The following is a 20,962-nucleotide window of genomic DNA, read 5'->3' on the forward strand; positions in this document are numbered from 1 at the left end:
TTAGCTATCTTGTAAATGGTTTATAAAGAGATCATCCTACAAAATAGTCAGAGGTTCGTACATTGCCATGCGGCGCACCAGTTTAACACATTGTATGTGACATTCTGTTGATGTTGGCTGCATTCCGAATGGCACCCTATTTCCTAGAAAGGGAAGAGAGCCATTTGGGATGCAAATGCTGACTATACTTGAGTCCTTTTTGAAATGAAGGGTCGGTTGTAATTCCATGACATTCAAACGGTGGTCATCTACAGTTAGGTTTGTTGAAAAACCAATGATTACGATTGTTTTTACATGTTTTTCTTATTTAATTTTGCGATTTTACATGATTGGTGTAACTGGGTGATACATGAAGAGAAGGGGGATTATTAATGTACTGGATTTAGTTCTGGGTTGATTGATTCATATGTCCTTATGGTGAGAAAAAAACACTGCCTGACGTGTTTATAACTTTAATACGTTGCAAATAAAACTGACTATTTTGATATTTGTCCACTTATCCATTGTGTCTTATCTTTTGAGTGTCAGCAGTTTTCCAGACTAGTGACATAACACTAACGGATGTAAGTTTTATTGTTCCTGGTCATTTTCCAACAATCCTTTCCCATTTGTGCCTGTAACCTCTGTCTGCGTCACAAATGGCACCCTATTCCCTATATAGTGCACTACTTTTGATCAGAGCCCTATGGGCTATATAGGGAATAGGGTGCCATTCAGAATGCAACCCAGTCTAGGCTATCCCTCCCCACTTCCTTTCCCAGTCCACTCTTATCCTGTTGACTTCCTGCCCTATCTTGCTTCCTGTTTCACAAACAGTCTGGTCACCTTACAATCCAGATTAGAAGAGCCTAGAGATCAATTGAGGTGCCTCAGCAAGCAGATTTAGACAAAGGAGGACAGTATTTAAGACTATTGGCCGACCCGACTGTGTTGATTCCCTGAAAAGTATTTATCTGAGACCTCAAAAGGATTATGTCCATAGTCTCTCTGGGCCATTTCAAATCAAGCCAGAGTCAGAGGCTAATACAGTGCCTTGCAAAAGTATTCATCCCCCTTGGTGTTTTTTCCTATTTTGTTACATTGCAACCTGTAACTTTAAATGGATTTTTATTTGGATTTCATGTAATGGACATACACAAAATAGTCCAAATTGGTGAAGTGAAATGAAAAAAATAACTTGCTTCAAAGAATTCTAAAAAAATTAAAATAAACGGAGAAGTGATGCGTGCATATGTATTCACCCCCTTTGCTATTAAGCCCCTAAATAAGATCTGGTGCAACCAGAAGTCACATAATTAGTTAAAGTCCAGCTTTGTGCAATCTAAGTGTCACTGATCTCAGTGTATACATGATCTGCCATAATTTGCAAATATACATACACACACACACCTGTTCTGAAAGGCCCCAGAGTCTGCAACACCACTAAGCAAGGGGCACCATGAAGACCAAGGAGCGCTCCAACAAGGTCAGGGACAAAGTTGTAGAGAAGTACAGATCAGGGTTGGGTTATAAAACAATATCTGAAACTTTGAACATCCCACCATTAAATCCATTATTAAAAAATGGAAAGAATATGGCACCACAACAAACCTGCCAAGAGAGGGCCGCCCACAAACTCACAGACCAGGCAAGGAGGACATTAATCAGAGAGGCAACAAAGAGACCAAAGATAACCCTGAAAGAGCTGCAAAGCTCCACAGCGGAGATTGGAGCATCTGTCCATAGGACCACTTTAAGCCGTACACTCCACAGAGCTGGGGCTTTACGGAAGAGTGTCCACAAAAAAGCCATTGCTTAAAGAAAAAAATAAGCAAACACGTTTGGTGTTCGCCAAAAGGCACGTGGGAGACTCCTCAAACAAATGGAAGAAGGTACTCTGGTCAGATTAGACTAAAATTGAGCTTTTTGGCCATCAAGGAAAACGCTATGTCTGGCGGAAACCCAACATTGGCAGGGACTGGGAAACTTGTCAGAATTGAAGGAATGATGGATGGCGCAAAATATAGGAAAAGTATTGAGGGAAACCTGTTTCAGTCTTCCAGAGATTTGAGACTGGGACGGAGGTTCACCTTCCAGCAGGACAATGACCATAAGCATACTGCTAAAGTAACATTTGAGTGGTTTAAGGGGAAACATTTAAATGTCTTGGAATGGTCTAGTCAAAGCCCAGACCTCAATCCAGTTGAGAATCTGTGGTATGACTTAAAGATTGCTGTACACCAGCGGAACCCAGTTTTACCTTGAAGAATGGTCTGTCTTATTTCTTGTTTGTTTCACAATAAAAAATATGTTGCGTCTTCAAAGTGGCAGGCATGTTGTGTAAATCAAATGATACAAACCCCCCAAAAATCAATTTTAATTCCAGGTTGTAAGGCAACAAAATAGGAAAAATGCCAAGGAGGGTGAATACTTTCGCAAGCCACTGTATGCCCAATAGCTTAGTTAACAACAAAAAAAAAAAATCTGAAATATACTTTCTTTGTACGTTACTATACTATAGGTTGGCCATGCTAAGACATGGACAGACCGGTAGAATTGCTGAGCGTCTGGGGTCGAAAGTGCTTCGTTAACACCGCTGAACAGAGTACCTGCCGTGATTTGCAAACCCATTCTGCATCTAGAAAACGGGAGAAAACGACAGAGGGGGCGATCCCTGTCACACACTGCGCCGACAGCAACCGAACGAACGGCCCCGCACTGCGCCGACAGCAAGCGAACGAACGGCCCCGCACTGCACCGACAGCAAGCGAACGAACGGCCCCGCACTGCGCCGACAGCAAGCGAACGAACGGCCCCGCACTGCGCCGACAGCAAGCGAACGAACGGCCCCGCACTGCGCCGACAGCAAGCGAACGAACGGCCCTGCACTGCGCCGACAGCAAGCGAACGAACGGCCCCCGCACTGCGCCGACAGCAAGCGAACGAACGGCCCCGCACTGCACCGACAGCAAGCGAACGAACGGCCCCGCACTGCGCCGACAGCAAGCGAACGAACGGCCCCCGCACTGCGCCAACAGCAAGCGAACGAACGGCCCTGCACTGCGCCGACAGCAAGCGAACGAACGGCCCCCGCACTGCGCCGACAGCAAGCGAACGAACGGCCCCCGCACTGCGCCGACAGACAACCGGTCTGGTGAGGTTTCTGCTTTAGGCTATAAGAGCTACTGTACTTTACGGCTTGTGTAGTCTGATCTAATGATGTGTAGCAGCCGGCGTGACAGTCTGATCTAATGATGTGTAGCAGCCGCCGTGACAGTCTGATCTAATGATGTGTAGCAGCCGGCGTGACAGTCTGATCTAATGATGTGTAGCAGCCGCCGTGACAGTCTGATCTAATGATGTGTAGCAGCCGGCGTGACAGTCTGATCTAATGATGTGTAGCAGCCGGCGTGACAGTCTGATCTAATGATGTGTAGCAGCCGCCGTGACAGTCTGATCTAATGATGTGTAGCAGCCGGCGTGACAGTCTGATCTAATGATGTGTAGCAGCCGGCGTGACAGTCTGATCTAATGATGTGTAGCAGCCGGCGTTGACAGGGTGATCTAATGTTGTGTAGCAGCCGGCGTGACAGGCTGATCTAATGATGTGTAGCAGCCGGCGTGACAGGCTGATCTAATGATGTGTAGCAGCCGGCGTGACAGGCTGATCTAATGATGTGTAGCAGCCGGCGTGACAGTCTGATCTAATGATGTGTAGCAGCCGGCGTGACAGGCTGATCTCACCAGCTATTTAAAAGGCATCAGTCCCGAGGTGATAAATGAAGATAACCTCCACTATAAACAAGCAGATGTTAACTTGGAACTACACTGTATACTTTGTCTGCATCCCAAATGAATCCCTATTCCCTATGTAGTGCACTACTTTAGACCAGGTCCCATAGGGCTCTGGTCAAAAGTAGTGCCCTCTATAGGGAATAGGGTGCCACTTGAGACGCAAGTCTTTGACTAGGGCTGTTTCGATATTCAGTCAGTGTAAGCCTTGGCAGGCAGTTTTGTTCATTTGTATATTTTCTGACTGTGGCACACACCTCAAGACAGACAATGACAGGACAAGATTAGATGTTGAGGCAAGAAGAAGCAGCAAGTCTGTATATCGAGTCAAACATTTATGAAGCCACATTGAGCGCAGAACAGCGCTTGTTTAGTGTCTCTCTCTACATCTTTACAAGTCATTCAATGTAACATTTTCCTCTTCCTTCACACTAGAAACTACCGCTTGGTAACTTGTCAACTATCTTCACAGGCTATAAAATGCAGCATTCACAATCCAAATTACAAGGTAAATAAAATACAAAAAAATAAATAACTCAAATATTCAGTGACAGCTACCTAGTCTAGATAAATACAACAAAATAATATTAACATCATTAAACAAATGGCATTGGAAAAGGCCTGACAATGTTCAGAAACGTCCCTTCTATCCACAGGGGGCGCTATTCTACAGTAGTCCTAATTTATTCATTCATTCATTCATTCTAGGGGCGAATGAATGAATGCCAGCAGATTAAGAAATTATTTTACTGTATTGTACTTTTCGATCTGATAATAGTTGATTTGACCTTTAGTTATCAGTGTTAAAGGTCAAATATAAGTCGCAATGTCTGCAGGACAATAGATCTGGTCTTCTTTACCGGGTCGGTTCAACTGAGGGCACAGAGGTAAAAAAAGGACAAGTTAAAGCAGAATATTCACCGAATCACTTGATAATATTCTATACTCCACTGATAAAATATAGATGTTTCTAACATAATACATTTCCTAATAAAGTAACAGATGACCAGCAAAGACCACTCCTTTTACTCTAGACCCACTGATAACCAAGACCGACCGGAACTAAGCAGCACTTACTGTAAGATGAGATGTCGATCTCGTCGGGCAGCTCGCTGATGTTCACCTCGAATCGGTCCTGGACGTCGTTAAGGGTACGGGCGTCCGTCTCATCAGACACAAACGTGATGGCCAGGCCTTTGGTGCCAAACCTGCCCGCCCTGGCAACCTGAGTAAGACGGCACACAAACAACTTAAGAGGGTTTTATAACTAAGTAAACCTTATGATGACCCCGGCTGCTACCGGTAAGACGGACAAACAAGAGGCCTTTGACAAAATAACCTCAGCGTCGGCGCGTTTGAGAGGATACTTCTGAGGAAGGCGAGGCACGGAACTGCTCATCTGGATCACGTCACGAGTAGTTATTTGACTGAGAAAAAGGACAGTCTTCAGTAGTCTACGGGACATACTCTGTACAGGTAAGTGTCAGAGTCTTCTGGCATGTCGTAGTTGAAGGCGATGTTGACCCTCTCGATGTCGATTCCCTCTGCCAAACAGGTTGGTGGCCACCAGGATACGTCTCTGGAAGTCTTTAAACTGTTGGTAACGAGAGAGACTGGGGAAGGAGGTTGGGGAGAAAGAGAAGAGGGGGTGGGATTAGTTTATAAAAAGATGGGTAATGACCATGTCAGATCAAACAATTATAGTATTAATGTTCTAAATAATACACACGAAACAGAACCAGAACCCCCATCCCCCCCCACCCCACACACACCGTTCCTCCTGGGGCATCCCGCGGTGGATGGCGATAGCCGGGAAGTTCTGCTCAACCAACAGCTGGGCCAGAGCCACACAGCGCTGCACTGACTTCACAAAGATCACCACCTATAATATACAATAATATCACTTCACACACTGGGCCAGAGATCACACAGCGCTGCACTGACTTCGAACCATGTGGAAACAACACACTGACTACACACACTAGATTTGACTAGTCACTGCATTTGCATTTTCCAAATTTGACTTGTCTTGTCAGCGTTTATGTTTTCTGTTATTTACCACGGTGGAACATGAAACACAGTACCTGGTTGAACTAAGACACTGACTAAACACACTATTTGCATACAAAAACTTTCCCAGCTAGTGGTTCCTTTTTTCCTCAGTTTCTCCTGCCATGTGCCTCTGTGGAACATCACGATTAAATTCCAGTACCTGGTTGAACATCATAATTAATTCCAGTACCTGGTTGAACATCATAATTAATTCCAGTACCTGGTTGAACGCCACTGTGGAACATTATAATTAATTCCAGTACCTGATTGAACGTCATAATTAATTCCAGTAACTGGTTGAACTCCACTGTGGAACATTATAATTAATTCCAGTACCTGATTGAACATCATCATTAATTCCAGTACCTGGTTGAACATCATAATTAATTCCAGTACTGGATTGAACATCAATTCATTCCTGTACCTGGTTGAACATCATAATTCATTCCAGTACCTGATTGAACTCCACTGTGGAACATCATAACTAATTCCAGTACCTGATTGAACATCATAATTAATTCCAGTACCTGATTGAACATCAATTCATTCCTGTACCTGGTTGAACATCATAATTCATTCCAGTACCTGGTTGAACTCCACTGTGGAACATCATAACTAATTCCAGTACCTGGTTGAACTCCAGCACGTCGAGGAGATCAGAGAGCTTCCTGTTCTTCTCGTTGTCCTTCAGTTTGACGTAGTCCTGCAGCAGCCCGTGGAGATTCAGCTTGGTCTCATCATCAACACAGATTTCCATCGGCTGGGTGGAGCAAGCAGGGGGTGGGACAGGGTGAGGGGAGGGGGGTTGGAAGGTAGGGGAATGAGGAAGACGTGTGTGGAGCGTTAACGGGGGGTTGGGAAGGGGACGGTAGGAGGGAAGGTGGATGTTTTAGGAGCGTTAACGGGGGGTTGGGAAGGGGACGGTAGGAGGGAAGGTGGATGTTTTAGGAGCGTTAACGGGGGGTTGGGAAGGGGACGGTAGGAGGGAAGGTGGATGTTTTAGGAGCGTTAACGGGGGGTTGGGAAGGGGACGGTAGGAGGGAAGGTGGATGTTTTAGGAGCGTTAACGGGGGGTTGGGAAGGGGACGGTAGGAGGGAAGGTGGATGTTTTAGGAGAGTTAACGGGGGGTTGGGAAGGGGACGGTAGGAGGGAAGGTGGATGTTTTAGGAGAGTTAACGGGGGGTTGGGAAGGGGACGGTAGGAGGGAAGGTAGATGTTTTAGGAGCGTTAACGGGGGGTTGGGAAGGGGACGGTAGGAGGGAAGGTGGATGTTTTAGGAGAGTTAACGGGGGGTTGGGAAGGGGACGGTAGGAGGGAAGGTGGATGTTTTAGGAGCGTTAACGGGGGGTTGGGAAGGGGACGGTAGGAGGGAAGGTGGATGTTTTAGGAGCGTTAACGGGGGGTTGGGAAGGGGACGGTAGGAGGGAAGGTGGATGTTTTAGGAGAGTTAACGGGGGGTTGGGAAGGGGACGGTAGGAGGGAAGGTGGATGTTTTAGGAGAGTTAACGGGGGGTTGGGAAGGGGACGGTAGGAGGGAAGGTGGATGTTTTAGGAGCGTTAACGGGGGGTTGGGAAGGGGACGGTAGGAGGGAAGGTGGATGTTTTAGGAGCGTTAACGGGGGGTTGGGAAGGGGACGGTAGGAGGGAAGGTGGATGTTTTAGGAGCGTTAACGGGGGGTTGGGAAGGGGACGGTAGGAGGGAAGGTGGATGTTTTAGGAGAGTTAACAGGGGGTGGGTTGACAGGGCATTTGATTTGACGAGTTGTGAAGGGTTTTGAATGGTTGATCCAGGTTTGTGAGGGATAGAGGAGTTGCGTGTACATATAAACAGTAATAAGGTAGATTGATACTTGTTCAGGATAGGGAAAGGGAAGAATACAGGGAGTGGAGGGTTCCCAGAGAGCAGTGGTTAGGGTGAGGAGGTAGTGGTGGATCAGGGAGACATGAGGAAATACAATGAAACAGAAGGGATGGTGAGTTAAGATGGACGCCAAAAGGTTTGAAGTTCACACAACCAGCCAGACAGACATGCACGCACGCAGGATCCCAATTCACATACTGATGCAACACAGACAGACATCGCTCACCCTCACCAGTCACTACTATCCACACAACACTTGCAAAAAGCAAAATGTCAAATGAAAAGCCGTAGTGATCAGACGAAATGGCAAGTTATTGTAAACTGTAACCACAAGCATTACATTAACGCTCTAATGTCCACTAAAACAAAAAGCCCTCATTGGCTGCTCCACTTGACGTAAGAGCGATTCATCTTCACATCACATTCATCTATCCACCACTTTGACTCGGTCTGTCTGGCAGCAGCTGTGTCTAATTAAACAATGGAGGGAACCATCTCTGTCAATTAGATGGGCTTCATGATCAATCAGGGACATCATTTACTGTGGGGCTGTACAACTTTGATCACAGATGGACTAAGTCATCAATCTAATTACATCAATGACATTTAATATAAATTATCCTCAAGTTTATTATTGCGGTCGTCTCACATTCACTCAGTCTGTCCTCTCAATCCCAGTCACTGTCGTATGTCATTCACTCAAAGTCATGTCAGTCAGTCAGTCAGTCAGTCAGTCAGTCAGTCAGTCAGTCAGTCAGTCAGTCAGTCAGTCAGTCAGTCAGTCAGTCAGTCAGTCAGTCCGTCCAACTGTAGCCTGTGTGTTTGAAGATGCTGCTTCTGTTAACGTGTGTGTTTGTCTATATTTCGTTATGCGTGTCCTGGATGCTTGTGAGAGTACGAGGGTTTATGCAGTGTGTAGTTGTGTGTCTGATATCCATGATCATGTAGTTGGAATGTGTCAAATAAAAACACTATTAGAATCAACATGTTGACGGGCTGTACTAAGGAAATGGTGCTGCCTTTGTTACCAGGCGAAGAGTTTTAGAGAGATGGATTTTCCTTTTCAGTTTTTCTGCTCGGTCTATTTTTCATATGACTGCAATGCTCTTCTATCCCAGGCTCGCTCTCCAAGCGTTTCAGAGTTACCTCATCGATTCTAGATTCACGGCAACACGAGACAGCTCTGTGTACCGTCTCCATCTAGTCACACATCTCCCTCTACTTTCTCTCTACATCTTCATCGCTTCCCTCCCGCGTCGATCTTCCTCATTACCATTCCTCTCTCTCTCTCTCTCTCTCTCCTTTCTTCACATCAGGGTGTTCTGCCTTGTTACTGCCTCTGTCTGTACAGTGTGTTAGACGATGGTTCATGTCTGTGATTTATTACCAAGGCATCCTGATGCTTGGGTAGCAGCTTAGGGACAGAATGGTGGCCATTTTTCCCTTGTGAGACGGGCCTCATGTTCCTACAGGGTTAATCGCCTATCTCCAGTTACCTCAATTCCATTTAATAGCAGACTGGCTGACAAAGAGGTAATGGAGCCATTTTGGCTCAGCTCAGCGGACCTAGGCAATTCCACTTTGTTGGGAAACTAATGAACTACAGTGGCCCAGAGAGACAGGCAGCTTCTACTTAATGAACTGCAGTGGCCCAGAGAGACAGGCAGCTTCTACTTAATGAACTACAGTGGCCCAGAGAGACAGGCAGCTTCTACTTAATGAACTGCAGTGGCCCAGAGAGACAGGCAGCTTCTACTTAATGAACTGCAGTGGCCCAGAGAGACAGGCAGCTTCTACTTAACGAACTGCAGTGGCCCAGAGAGACAGGCAGCTTCTACTTAACGAACTACAGTGGCCCAGAGAGACAGGCAGCTTCTACTTAACGAACTACAGTGGCCCAGAGAGACAGGCAGCTTCTACTTAATGAACTACAGTGGCCCAGAGAGACAGGCAGCTTCTACTTAACGAACTACAGTGGCCCAGAGAGACAGGCAGCTTCTACTTAATGAACTACAGTGGCCCAGAGAGACAGGCAGCTTCTACTTAACGAACTACAGTGGCCCAGAGAGACAGGCAGCTTCTACTTAACGAACTACAGTGGCCCAGAGAGACAGGCAGCTTCTACTTAATGAACTACAGTGGCCCAGAGAGACAGGCAGCTTCTACTTAACGAACTACAGTGGCCCAGAGAGACAGGCAGCTTCTACTTAATGAACTACAGTGGCCCAGAGAGACAGGCAGCTTCTACTTAATGAACTACAGTGGCCCAGAGAGACAGGCAGCTTCTACTTAACGAACTACAGTGGCCCAGAGAGACAGGCAGCTTCTACTTAATGAACTGCAGTGGCCCAGAGACAGGCAGCTTCTACTTAATGAACTGCAGTGGCCCAGAGAGACAGGCAGCTTCTACTTAATGAACTACAGTGGCCCAGAGAGACAGGCAGCTTCTACTTAACGAACTACAGTGGCCCAGAGAGACAGGCAGCTTCTACTTAACGAACTACAGTGGCCCAGAGAGACAGGCAGCTTCTACTTAATGAACTACAGTGGCCCAGAGAGACAGGCAGCTTCTACTTAACGAACTACAGTGGCCCAGAGAGACAGGCAGCGTCGACTTAATGAACTACAGTGGCCCAGAGAGACAGGCAGCTTCTACTTAACGAACTACAGTGGCCCAGAGAGACAGGCAGCTTCTACTTAACGAACTATAGTGGCCCAGAGAGACAGGCAGCTTCTACTTAACAAACTACAGTGGCCCAGAGAGACAGGCAGCGTCGACTTAACGAACTACAGTGGCCCAGAGAGACAGGCAGCTTCTACTTAACGAACTACAGTGGCCCAGAGAGACAGGCAGCTTATTTTCCTCTCCCAGCTTGGCCCTTGTCAGTGTTCCTCTTCGTTTGTCTTGGCTTGTGTTATTTGTTTGACTGAGGTTCTTTGGGATACTTCTTCTTTACATTAGCTTAATTAGGCTTTTCTCCTCTGAGTTGTACCTGTCGTTTGCCAAATGAGCGGTTACAGCTCCAGGGAGAACCCTTTCTATTAACTATAGTGCAGTGAGCTGTTGTTTTTTTTTTACAAGCAGCTTGGAGCAGAGCGTACTCACTCATGCCAGCCTGGTAAAACAGTTTCCTTAATAAATAAAAGGTGGGAGGTTGGCCGTGACAAATAGTTTTTGCTTGGCTAGATTATGAGATTGTTTAACTGCCTTTGAACGAAAGCGTCGTTCAACGAATGCTGCATAGGCTCGTCAGCATAGTGACATCAGGGGAGGTCAGATTCGTAACGTACAGACTGAAAAAACGGGGCCTATTTCTGCCTGACAGTGTTTAACTTCGTCATGAAGTTAAGATATACTGCGTACATTTCAGTTCGACAGCACAAGCTAGTCTATAAAGGAGACTCCGTTACCACAACGCATGGCATTTTGGTGAAAGGTGATCCAGTACACTACTACCGCAATGTCTTAGCGTACCGAGTTAGTGACCTTACTATGTCAGTGGGCTGACACTTCCCTTTATAGTGTAGAAAGACGTCGCTGTCTCTCTCCTGTCAGACTCCGGGGGCCGTGGGGGTAACTCCTCCTCCCCCCTCTTCCCCCCGTTCCACCAGGCAGGGCAGAACAGGGGGATGGGTGGAGGTCCGAAAATAAGGAGAGGCGTGGTGGACGCAGGAGGAGGCGTAATTACATCTTGCATGAACTTTCGGCAGACGGGGCGGATCTCTTTGCTCAGGGTGGCGCTGAACATCATGACCTGTTTCTCATGGGGGGGTCAGACGGAATATCTCCTGGACATCTCTGCGCATGTCTGAGGGAGAAAGGAGGGAGGGAATGAAGATTTGTAAATGTAGTTAGGTCTCCTAGACTGTAAATAGGGGTAGATGATGAATCAATAGTGAAAGAGATTGTGGTCCTCTGTAGCTCAGCTGGTAGAGCACGGCGCTTGTAACGCCAAGGTAGTGGGTTCGATCCCCGGGACCACCCATACACAAAAATTTATGCACGCATGACTGTAAGTCGCTTTGGATAAAAGGCGGCAGGTAGCTTAGTGGTTAAGAGCGTTGTGCCAGTAACCGAAAGGTCGCTGGTTCTAATCCCCGAGCCGACTAGGTGAAAAATCTGTCGATGTGCCCTTGAGCAAGGCACTTAACCCTAATTGCTCATGTAAGTCGCTCTGGATAAGAGCGTCTGCTAAATGACTAAAATGTAAATGTAAATGGCATATTATGATTCGTTAACGGTCTGCTGTCCAATCTTCAATGATTCAGACTCACCAAGTTGTTCCAGCATCTTGTCACACCCGTCCAGGATGAAGTGTTTGATGTGTCGCAGGTTGAGGGTCTTGTTGCGGATCAGGGCCAGGAGTCGCCCCCGGCGTCCCCACCATCACATGGGGACACTCCTTCTTCAACACCTCCCCGTCCTTCTTTATAGACAGGCCACCAAAGAACACTGCCACCTGGTGAGAGAGATTGGGACAAAACCAGCGGTGAAACACTGTGCAGTTATTATCAAGACTTAAGAGGGTCAGGGAGGTAATAACATTGTGTACCTTGATAGTTGCCATGTACTTGGAGAATCTCTCATACTCCTTGCTGATCTGAAACGCCAGCTCTCGGGTGTGGCACATCACCAGCACTGACACCTAAACAAAGCGAGAAGTGGGCAGGATGGGTAGTTAATGCATTATAAAGCTTAGTACTTCACAGCTACTAATGGACCAAGACTATGACAATACTAGCTCTATAAACAGTCCAGAAGACAATGAGGCAGAGAGAGAGAGAGCGAGAGATAAGGCCGAGCGAGAGAGCGATGAGGCCGAGCGAGAGAGCGAGAGAGAGAAGAGGCCGAGCGAGAGAGAGAGAGAGAGAGAGAGAGGAGGCCGAGCGAGAGAGAGAGAGAAGAGGCAGAGAGAGAGAGAAGAGGCAGAGCGAGAGAGAGAGAGAGAGATGAGGCCGAGAGAGAGAGAGAGAGATGAGGCCGAGAGAGAGAGAGAGAGAGATGAGGCCGAGAGAGAGAGAGAGAGAGAGAGAGAGAGGCCGAGAGAGAGAGAGATGAGGCCGAGAGAGAGAGAGAGAGAGAAAGATGAGGCAGAGAGAGAGAGAGAGAGAGAGAGATGAGGAAGAGAGAGAGAGATGAGGCAGAGAGAGAGAGAGAGAGAGAGAGAGATGAGGCAGAGAGAGAGAGAGAGAGAGAGAGAGATGAGGCAGAGAGAGAGAGAGAGAGAGAGAGATGAGGCAAGAGAGAGAGAGAGAGATGAGGCAGAGAGAGAGAGAGAGAGATGAGGCAGAGAGAGAGAGAGAGAGATGAGGCAGAGAGAGAGAGAGAGGGAGATGAGGCAGAGAGAGAGAGAGATGAGGCAGAGAGAGCGAGAGCGAGAGAGATGAGGCAGAGCGAGAGAGAGATGAGGCAGAGAGAGCGAGAGCGAGAGAGATGAGGCAGAGCGAGAGCGAGATGAGGCAGAGAGAGCGAGAGCGAGAGAGATGAGGCAGAGCGAGAGCGAGAGAGATGAGGCAGAGCGAGAGAGAGAGATGAGGCAGAGAGAGCGAGAGCGAGAGAGATGAGGCAGAGAGAGAGAGAGATGAGGCAGAGAGAGCGAGAGCGAGAGAGATGAGGCAGAGCGAGAGCGAGAGAGATGAGGCAGAGCGAGAGAGAGAGATGAGGCAGAGCGAGAGAGAGAGATGAGGCAGAGCGAGAGAGAGATGAGGCAGAGCGAGAGAGAGATGAGGCAGAGCGAGAGAGAGATGAGGCAGAGCGAGAGAGAGATGAGGCAGAGCGAGAGAGATATGAGGCAGAGCGAGAGAGAGATGAGGCAGAGCGAGAGAGAGATGAGGCAGAGCGAGAGAGAGATGAGGCAGAGCGAGAGAGAGATGAGGCAGAGCGAGAGAGAGATGAGGCAGAGCGAGAGAGAGATGAGGCAGAGCGAGAGAGAGATGAGGCAGAGCGATGAGGCAGAGAGAGTGAGACAGAGAGAGAGAAGAGGCAGAGCGAGCGAGAGAGAGAGAGAGAGAAGAGGCAGAGCGAGCGAGAGAGATGAGGCAGAGCGAGAGAGAGCGATGAGGCAGAGAGAGAGAGAGCGAGAGAGAGATGAGAGCGAGAGATGAGAGAGAGCGAGAGACAGATGAGGCAGAGCGAGAGAGAGCGATGAGGCAGAGAGAGAGAGAGCGAGAGAGAGATGAGGCAGAGCGAGAGAGAGCGATGAGGCAGAGAGAGTGAGACAGAGAGAGAGATGAGGCAGAGCGAGCGAGAGAGATGAGGCAGAGCGAGCGAGAGAGAGATGAGGCAGAGCGAGAGAGAAGAGGCAGAGCGATAGAGAAGAGGCAGAGCGATAGAGAAGAGGCAGAGCGAGAGAGAGAGAGATGAGGCAGAGCGAGAGAGAGAGATGAGGCAGAGCGAGAGAGAGAGATGAGGCAGAGCGAGAGAGAGAGATGAGGCAGAGCGAGAGAGAGAGATGAGGCAGAGCGAGAGATGAGGCAGAGCGAGAGAGAGAGATGAGGCAGAGCGAGAGAGAGAGATGAGGCAGAGAGAGAGAGCGATGAGGCAGAGAGAGAGAGCGATGAGGCAGAGAGAGAGAGCGATGAGGCAGAGAGAGAGAGCGATGAGGCAGAGAGAGAGAGCGATGAGGCAGAGAGAGAGAGAGATGAGGCAGAGCGAGCGAGAGAGATGAGGCAGAGCGAGCGAGAGAGATGAGGCAGAGCGCGAGAGAGAGAGATGAGGCAGAGCGCGAGAGAGAGATGAGGCAGAGCGCGAGAGAGAGAGAGAGAGAGAGAGAGAGAGAGAGAGAGAGAAAGATGAGGCAGAGAGAGAGAAAGATGAGGCAGAGAGAGAGAAAGATGAGGCAGAGAGAGAGAGAGAGAGAGATGAGGCAATAGAGAGAGAGAGAGATGAGGCAATAGAGAGAGAGAGAGATGAGACAGAGAGAGAGAGAGAGAGATGAGGCAGAGAGAGAGAGAGAGATGAGGCAGAGAGAGAGAGAGCGAGAGATGAGGCAGAGAGAGAGAGAGCGAGATGAGGCAGAGAGAGCGATGAGAGAGAGCGAGAGAGAGAGATGAGGCAGAGCGAGAGAGAGAGATGAGGCAGAGCGAGAGAGAGATGAGGCAGAGCGAGAGAGAGATGAGGCAGAGCGAGAGAGAGATGAGGCAGAGCGAGAGAGCGATGAGGCAGAGCGAGAGAGAGATGAGGCAGAGCGAGAGAGCGATGAGGCAGAGCGAGAGAGAGATGAGGCAGAGCGAGAGAGAGATGAGGCAGAGCGAGAGAGAGATGAGGCAGAGAGAGTGAGGCAGAGAGAGAGATGAGGCAGAGAGAGCGACAGAGATGAGGCAGAGAGAGTGACAGAGATGAGGCAGAGAGCGAGAGAGAAGAGGCAGAGAGCGAGAGAGAAGAGGCAGAGCGAGAGAGATGAGGCAGAGCGAGAGAGATGAGGCAGAGCGAGAGAGATGAGGCAGAGCGAGAGAGAGAGATGAGGCAGAGCGAGAGAGAGAGATGAGGCAGAGCGAGAGAGAGATGAGGCAGAGCGAGAGAGAGATGAGGCAGAGCGAGAGAGAGATGAGGCAGAGCGAGAGAGAGATGAGGCAGAGCGAGAGAGAGATGAGGCAGAGCGAGAGAGAGATGAGGCAGAGCGAGAGAGAGATGAGGCAGAGCGAGAGACAGAGATGAGGCAGAGCGAGAGAGAGAGATGAGGCAGAGCGAGAGAGAGAGATGAGGCAGAGCGAGAGAGAGAGATGAGGCAGAGCGAGAGAGAGAGATGAGGCAGAGCGAGAGAGAGAGCGATGAGGCAGAGCGAGAGAGCGATGAGGCAGAGCGAGAGAGCGATGAGGCAGAGCGAGAGAGCGAGCGATGAGGCAGAGCGAGAGAGCGAGCGATGAGGCAGAGCGAGAGAACGATGAGGCAGAGCGAGAGAGATGAGGCAGAGAGAGAGAGATGAGGCAGAGCGATGAGAGAGAGCGATGAGAGAGAGCGATGAGAGAGAGCGATGAGGCAGAGAGAGAGAGATGAGGCAGAGCGAGAGAAGAGGCAGAGCGAGCGAGAGAGATGAGGCAGAGCGAGAGAAAGAGATGAGGCAGAGAGAGAGCAATAGAGGTGAGGCAGAGCGAGAAAGAGATGAGGCAGAGCGAGAGATGAGGCAGAGCGATGAGGCAGAGAGAGAGAGCGATGAGGCAGAGAGAGAGCGATGAGGCAGAGAGAGAGAGCGATGAGGCAGAGAGAGAGAGCGATGAGGCAGAGAGAGAGAGCGATGAGGCAGAGAGAGAGAGAGCGATGAGGCAGAGAGAGAGAGAGCGATGAGGCAGAGAGAGAGAGAGCGATGAGGCAGAGAGAGAGAGAGCGATGAGGCAGAGAGAGAGAGCGATGAGGCAGAGAGAGAGAGCGATGAGGCAGAGAGAGAGAGCGATGAGGCAGAGCGAGAGAGCGATGAGGCAGAGCGAGAGAGAGAGATGAGGCAGAGCGAGCGAGAAAGATGAGGCAGAGCGAGCGAGAGAGATGAGGCAGAGCGCGAGAGAGAGAGATGAGGCAGAGCGCGAGAGAGAGAGATGAGGCAGAGCGCAAGAGAGAGAGATGAGGCAGAGCGAGATGAGGCAGAGTGAGAGAAAGATGAGGCAGAGAGAGATGAGGCAGAGTGAGAGAGAGAGATGAGGCAGAGCGAGCGAGAAAGATGAGGCAGAGCGAGCGAGAGAGATGAGGCAGAGCGCGAGAGAGAGAGATGAGGCAGAGCGCGAGAGAGAGAGATGAGGCAGAGCGCAAGAGAGAGAGATGAGGCAGAGCGAGATGAGGCAGAGTGAGAGAGAGAGATGAGGCAGAGAGAGAGAAAGATGAGGCAGAGAGAGATGAGGCAGAGTGAGAGATGAGGCAGAGAGAGAGAAAGATGAGGCAGAGAGAGAGCAATAGAGGTGAGGCAGAGCGAGAAAGAGATGAGGCAGAGCGAGAGCGATGAGGCAGAGCGAGAGAGAGAGCGATGAGGCAGAGAGAGAGCGATGAGGCAGAGCGCAAGAGAGAGAGATGAGGCAGAGCGAGATGAGGCAGAGTGAGAGAGAGAGATGAGGCAGAGAGAGAGAAAGATGAGGCAGAGAGAGATGAGGCAGAGTGAGAGAGAGAGATGAGGCAGAGCGAGCGAGAAAGATGAGGCAGAGCGAGCGAGAGAGATGAGGCAGAGCGCGAGAGAGAGAGATGAGGCAGAGCGCGAGAGAGAGAGATGAGGCAGAGCGCAAGAGAGAGAGATGAGGCAGAGCGAGATGAGGCAGAGTGAGAGAGAGAGATGAGGCAGAGAGAGAGAAAGATGAGGCAGAGAGAGATGAGGCAGAGTGAGAGATGAGGCAGAGAGAGAGAAAGATGAGGCAGAGAGAGAGCAATAGAGGTGAGGCAGAGCGAGAAAGAGATGAGGCAGAGCGAGAGCGATGAGGCAGAGCGAGAGAGAGAGCGATGAGGCAGAGAGAGAGCGATGAGGCAGAGCGAGAGAGCGATGAGGCAGAGCGAGAGAGCGATGAGGCAGAGCGAGAGAGCGATGAGGCAGAGCGAGAGAGCGATGAGGCAGAGCGAGCGAGAGAGATGAGGCAGAGCGAGCGAGAGAGATGAGGCAGAGCGAGCGAGAGAGATGAGGCAGAGCGAGCGAGAGAGATGAGGCAGAGCGAGCGAGAGAGAGAGGAGGCAGAGAGAGAGAGATGAGGCAGAGAGAGAGAGAAATGAGGCAGAGAGAGCGAGAGAGAGAAATGAGGCAGAGAGGTGAGAGAGCGGCAGTGTGAGAGAGATGAGGCAGAGCGAGCGAGAGATGAGGCAGAGAGAGCGAGAGCTGAGGCAAAGAGAGAGCTGAGGCAAAGAGAGAGCGAGAGAGAGAGAGAGAGAGAGAGAGAGATTACTTGTCCAGTGACAGGCTCCAGCTGCTGTAGGGTGGCCAGAACAAACACGGCCGTCTTGCCCATACCAGACTTAGCCTGGCAGAGCACATCCATCCCCAGGATCGCCTGGGGGATGCACTCATGCTGAACTGAAAGGGAAATAGTCATCCAAAATTATTAATAAATAATAATGGTATAGTAATTACTTCATAATCAACTAAGTGACTAAATCAAAAACCCAATATACCAAATCATGATGCTATTACTTCCTGATTATAGTTTGAAAGTTGATACAGTACTTTGACATGATTAATCGTGGCACTTTGGCTTGAAGCTGGGATGTATTCACTAGGAACCAAACAGGCCAAAACAGAAAGGGACCTATCTGAACTACATGACCAATGAGAAACACTCAGATTCATCGTAAAGCGTTTTCCGTTGCAAACCATTTTGCTAGTGTGCACTAATGAATACGACCCAGATCTGTGATCTCTGTGATGTGGTGTGCAGCCCGTGGTTATAACCTAACTTGTACTCACCCTCAGAGGTTGCTCAAAGCCACAGACCACTATAGCCCTCAGCAGCTCAGGCTTCAACAGGAAGTCTCTAAAACCAGAGGAATGGATGGACACATAGGAGCCCTTCACACGCTCCTTCTTAATGGCCAGAATATCCTCTCCTGACAGATCTCCCACATCATCCTCCTCATAGTCCAAGAGCTCATTCTCCACATCCTGCTCAGTCATCCTGCTAGGTAGAGATAGAGTGAGGGAGGAGAGAGAGAGGGAGACAGAGACAGAGACACAGTCATAAGCACGTGCTGTCGGGTGGTCCCATCAACCTGTCAGTACATAACAAGGAGACGCTTTCAACCTACCAAGTATTCAGACCCCTTGACTACTTCCACATTTTGTTACGTTACAGCCTTGGAAATTGTCTTTCTGGGCCAGGCATTAGTTAAACTGCAATACCGAAGCAAAACTGTAGGAGCAGTCAAAACCATGCTGGTAGACCTGAAAGATGGTCGATTGACTGGGGTTTTAAATTGTCAGTGGTGAAGTCTTGCTGTATGTTATTCTCGAAGAAGAAAGTTGCTGATAATATAGAGTTGTTTCTGTATGGACAGCCTATGGGAGGGTTTCTAAGTACAAATATTTTTGATCTGTGGTTCAATGAGCGATATACAGTGCATTCGGAAAGTACTCAGACCCCTTGACTTTTTCCACATTTTGTTATGTTACAGCCTTATTCTAAAATTGATTAAATTGATTGTGTGTAGATTAAATCTACACACAATACCCCATAATGACAAAGCAAAAACAGGTTTTTAGACATTTTTGCACATTTATAAAAAATAAAGAACTGAAATATCACATTTACATAAGTATTCAGACCCTTTACTCAGTACTTTGTTGAAGCACCTTTGATAGCGATTACAGCCGTGAGTCTTCTTGGGTATGACGCTACAAGCTTGGCACACCTGTATTTGGGGAGTTTCTCCCATCCTTCTCTGCAGATCCTCTCAAGCTCTGTCAGGTTGGATGGGGAGCGTTGCTGCACAGCTATTTTCAGGTCTCTCCAGAGATGATCGATTGGGTTCAAGTCCGGGCTCTGGCTGGGCCACTCAATGACATTCAGAGACTTGTCCCAAAGCCACTCCTGCGTTGTCTTGGCTGTGTGCTTAGGGTCGTTGTCCTGTTGGAAGGTGAACCGTCGCCCCAGTCTGAGGTCCTGAGCGCTCTGGAGCAGGTTTTCATTAAGGATCTCTCTGTACTTTGCTCCGTTCATCTTTCCCTCGATCCTGACTAGTCTCCCAGTCCCTGGGTTTCATCAGACCAGAGAATCTTGTTTCTCATGGTCTGAGAGTCTTTAGGTGCCTTTTGGCAAACTCCAAGCGGGCTGTCATGTGCCTTTTACTGAGAAGTAGCTTCCGTCTGGCCACTCTACCATAAAGGCCTGATTGGTGGAGTGCTGCAGAGATGGTTGTCCTTCTGGAAGGTTCTCCCATCTTCACAGAGGAACTCTGGAGCTCTGTCAGAGTGACCATCGGGTTCTTGGTCACCTCCCTGACCAAGGCCCTTCTCCCCCGATTGCTCAGTTTGGCCGGGCGGCCAGCTCTAGGAAGAGTCTTGGTGGTTCCAAACTTCTTCCATTTAAGAATTATGGAAGCACCTGTGTTCTTAGGAACCTTCAACGCTACAGACATTTTTTCGTACCCTTCCCCAGATCTGTGCCTCGACACAATCCTGGAGCTCTACGGACAATTCCTTCGACCTCATGCCGTGGTTTTTGCTCTGACATGCACTGTCAACTGTGGGACCTTTATATAGACAGGTGTGTGCCTTTCCAAATCATGTCCAATCAATTGAATTTACCACAGGTGGACTCCAATAAAGTTGTAGAAACATCTCAAGGATGATCAATGGAAACAGGATGCACTGTAGCTCAATTTCGAGTCTCATAGCAAAGGGTCTGAATAATTATGTAAATTGTCATTAAAGGGTATTGTGTGATGAGATGTATTTATTTTTGAATCCATTTTAGAATAAGGCTGTAACGTAACAACATTTGGAAAACGGGAAGGGGTCTGAATACTTTCCGAATGCACTTTATGTGGACATGAAATGCCCCCATCATAGTGCATGAAGCACTATATATGTATATACTGTATTGTAGTCATGGCTCATCCTATATAACTAATGTTGTACACACCATTATGTATATATATGTATATACATTATATATGTATATTCCGGACTCGTTCTGATATTTCTTAGGATTATATGTGTATTTTTTAAATGTATTGCTAGGTATTTTTACTGCACTGTTGGAGCTAGAAACACAAGCATTTCGCTGCACCTGCAAATCTGTGTACGCGACCATAAAACATTTTTACATTTTAGTCATTTTAGCAGACGCTCTTATCCAGAGCGACTTACAGTTAGTGAGTGGATACATTTTTTCATATTGGTCCCCCGTGGGAATCGAACCGTGGCGTTGCAAGCACCATGCTCTACCAACTGAGCTACACGGGACGTTCATTTGTTGCTAAACTGTGTGGTGATGATGGTGATAATGATGAGAGGGTTAGGAAAACAAGTTTCATTTCATGTTAGCTTCATTTCCATTCATGACAAGTTGTGGAAGGAAACAAGTAAATGTACTCGTAACTAACGCTATTAATTAGGGCTGTTAGATTATCACGTGTGTCAACATGAGTAGCTAAACACGATCCGTGAGTTGGCTGGTCTAGCTAGCTAGCTTCTTTAGCTTGACAAGCTTTCTAGCTAGCTACTCTACACGATGTGCAACATGGAAAATGAACACACAATAAATATTTCAGATATATGTTTTGATTTCCTAGTGAGCATGTTTACCTTATTCGTGGTGAAGTGAAATGTAGCTACAGCGTTTGCAAATGAGAGCTATCGTTTTTAAATACGTAATCA

At 48.4% G+C, this 20,962-nt stretch overlaps 1 pseudogene across 1 annotated transcript; it reads right to left on the minus strand.

The window, feature by feature from the left end:
* Nucleotides 1-4,093: 4,093 nt before the first annotated feature.
* Nucleotides 4,094-20,949, minus strand: LOC311123502 (spliceosome RNA helicase DDX39B-like; annotated as a pseudogene). The gene is made up of 11 exons: nucleotides 20,891-20,949; nucleotides 18,049-18,263; nucleotides 17,535-17,662; nucleotides 12,239-12,331; nucleotides 11,961-12,145; nucleotides 11,375-11,494; nucleotides 6,452-6,583; nucleotides 5,544-5,653; nucleotides 5,239-5,384; nucleotides 4,849-4,996; nucleotides 4,094-4,644 (listed from the first exon to the last, which is right to left on the minus strand). The product of its transcript is annotated as a spliceosome RNA helicase DDX39B-like (transcript).
* Between the last annotated feature and the right edge of the window lie 13 nt (nucleotides 20,950-20,962).

Source organism: Coregonus lavaretus (assembly GCF_964263955.1).
Source record: "Coregonus lavaretus genome assembly, contig: HAP1_SCAFFOLD_2554, whole genome shotgun sequence".
Taxonomy (NCBI): Eukaryota; Metazoa; Chordata; class Actinopteri; order Salmoniformes; family Salmonidae; genus Coregonus; species Coregonus lavaretus.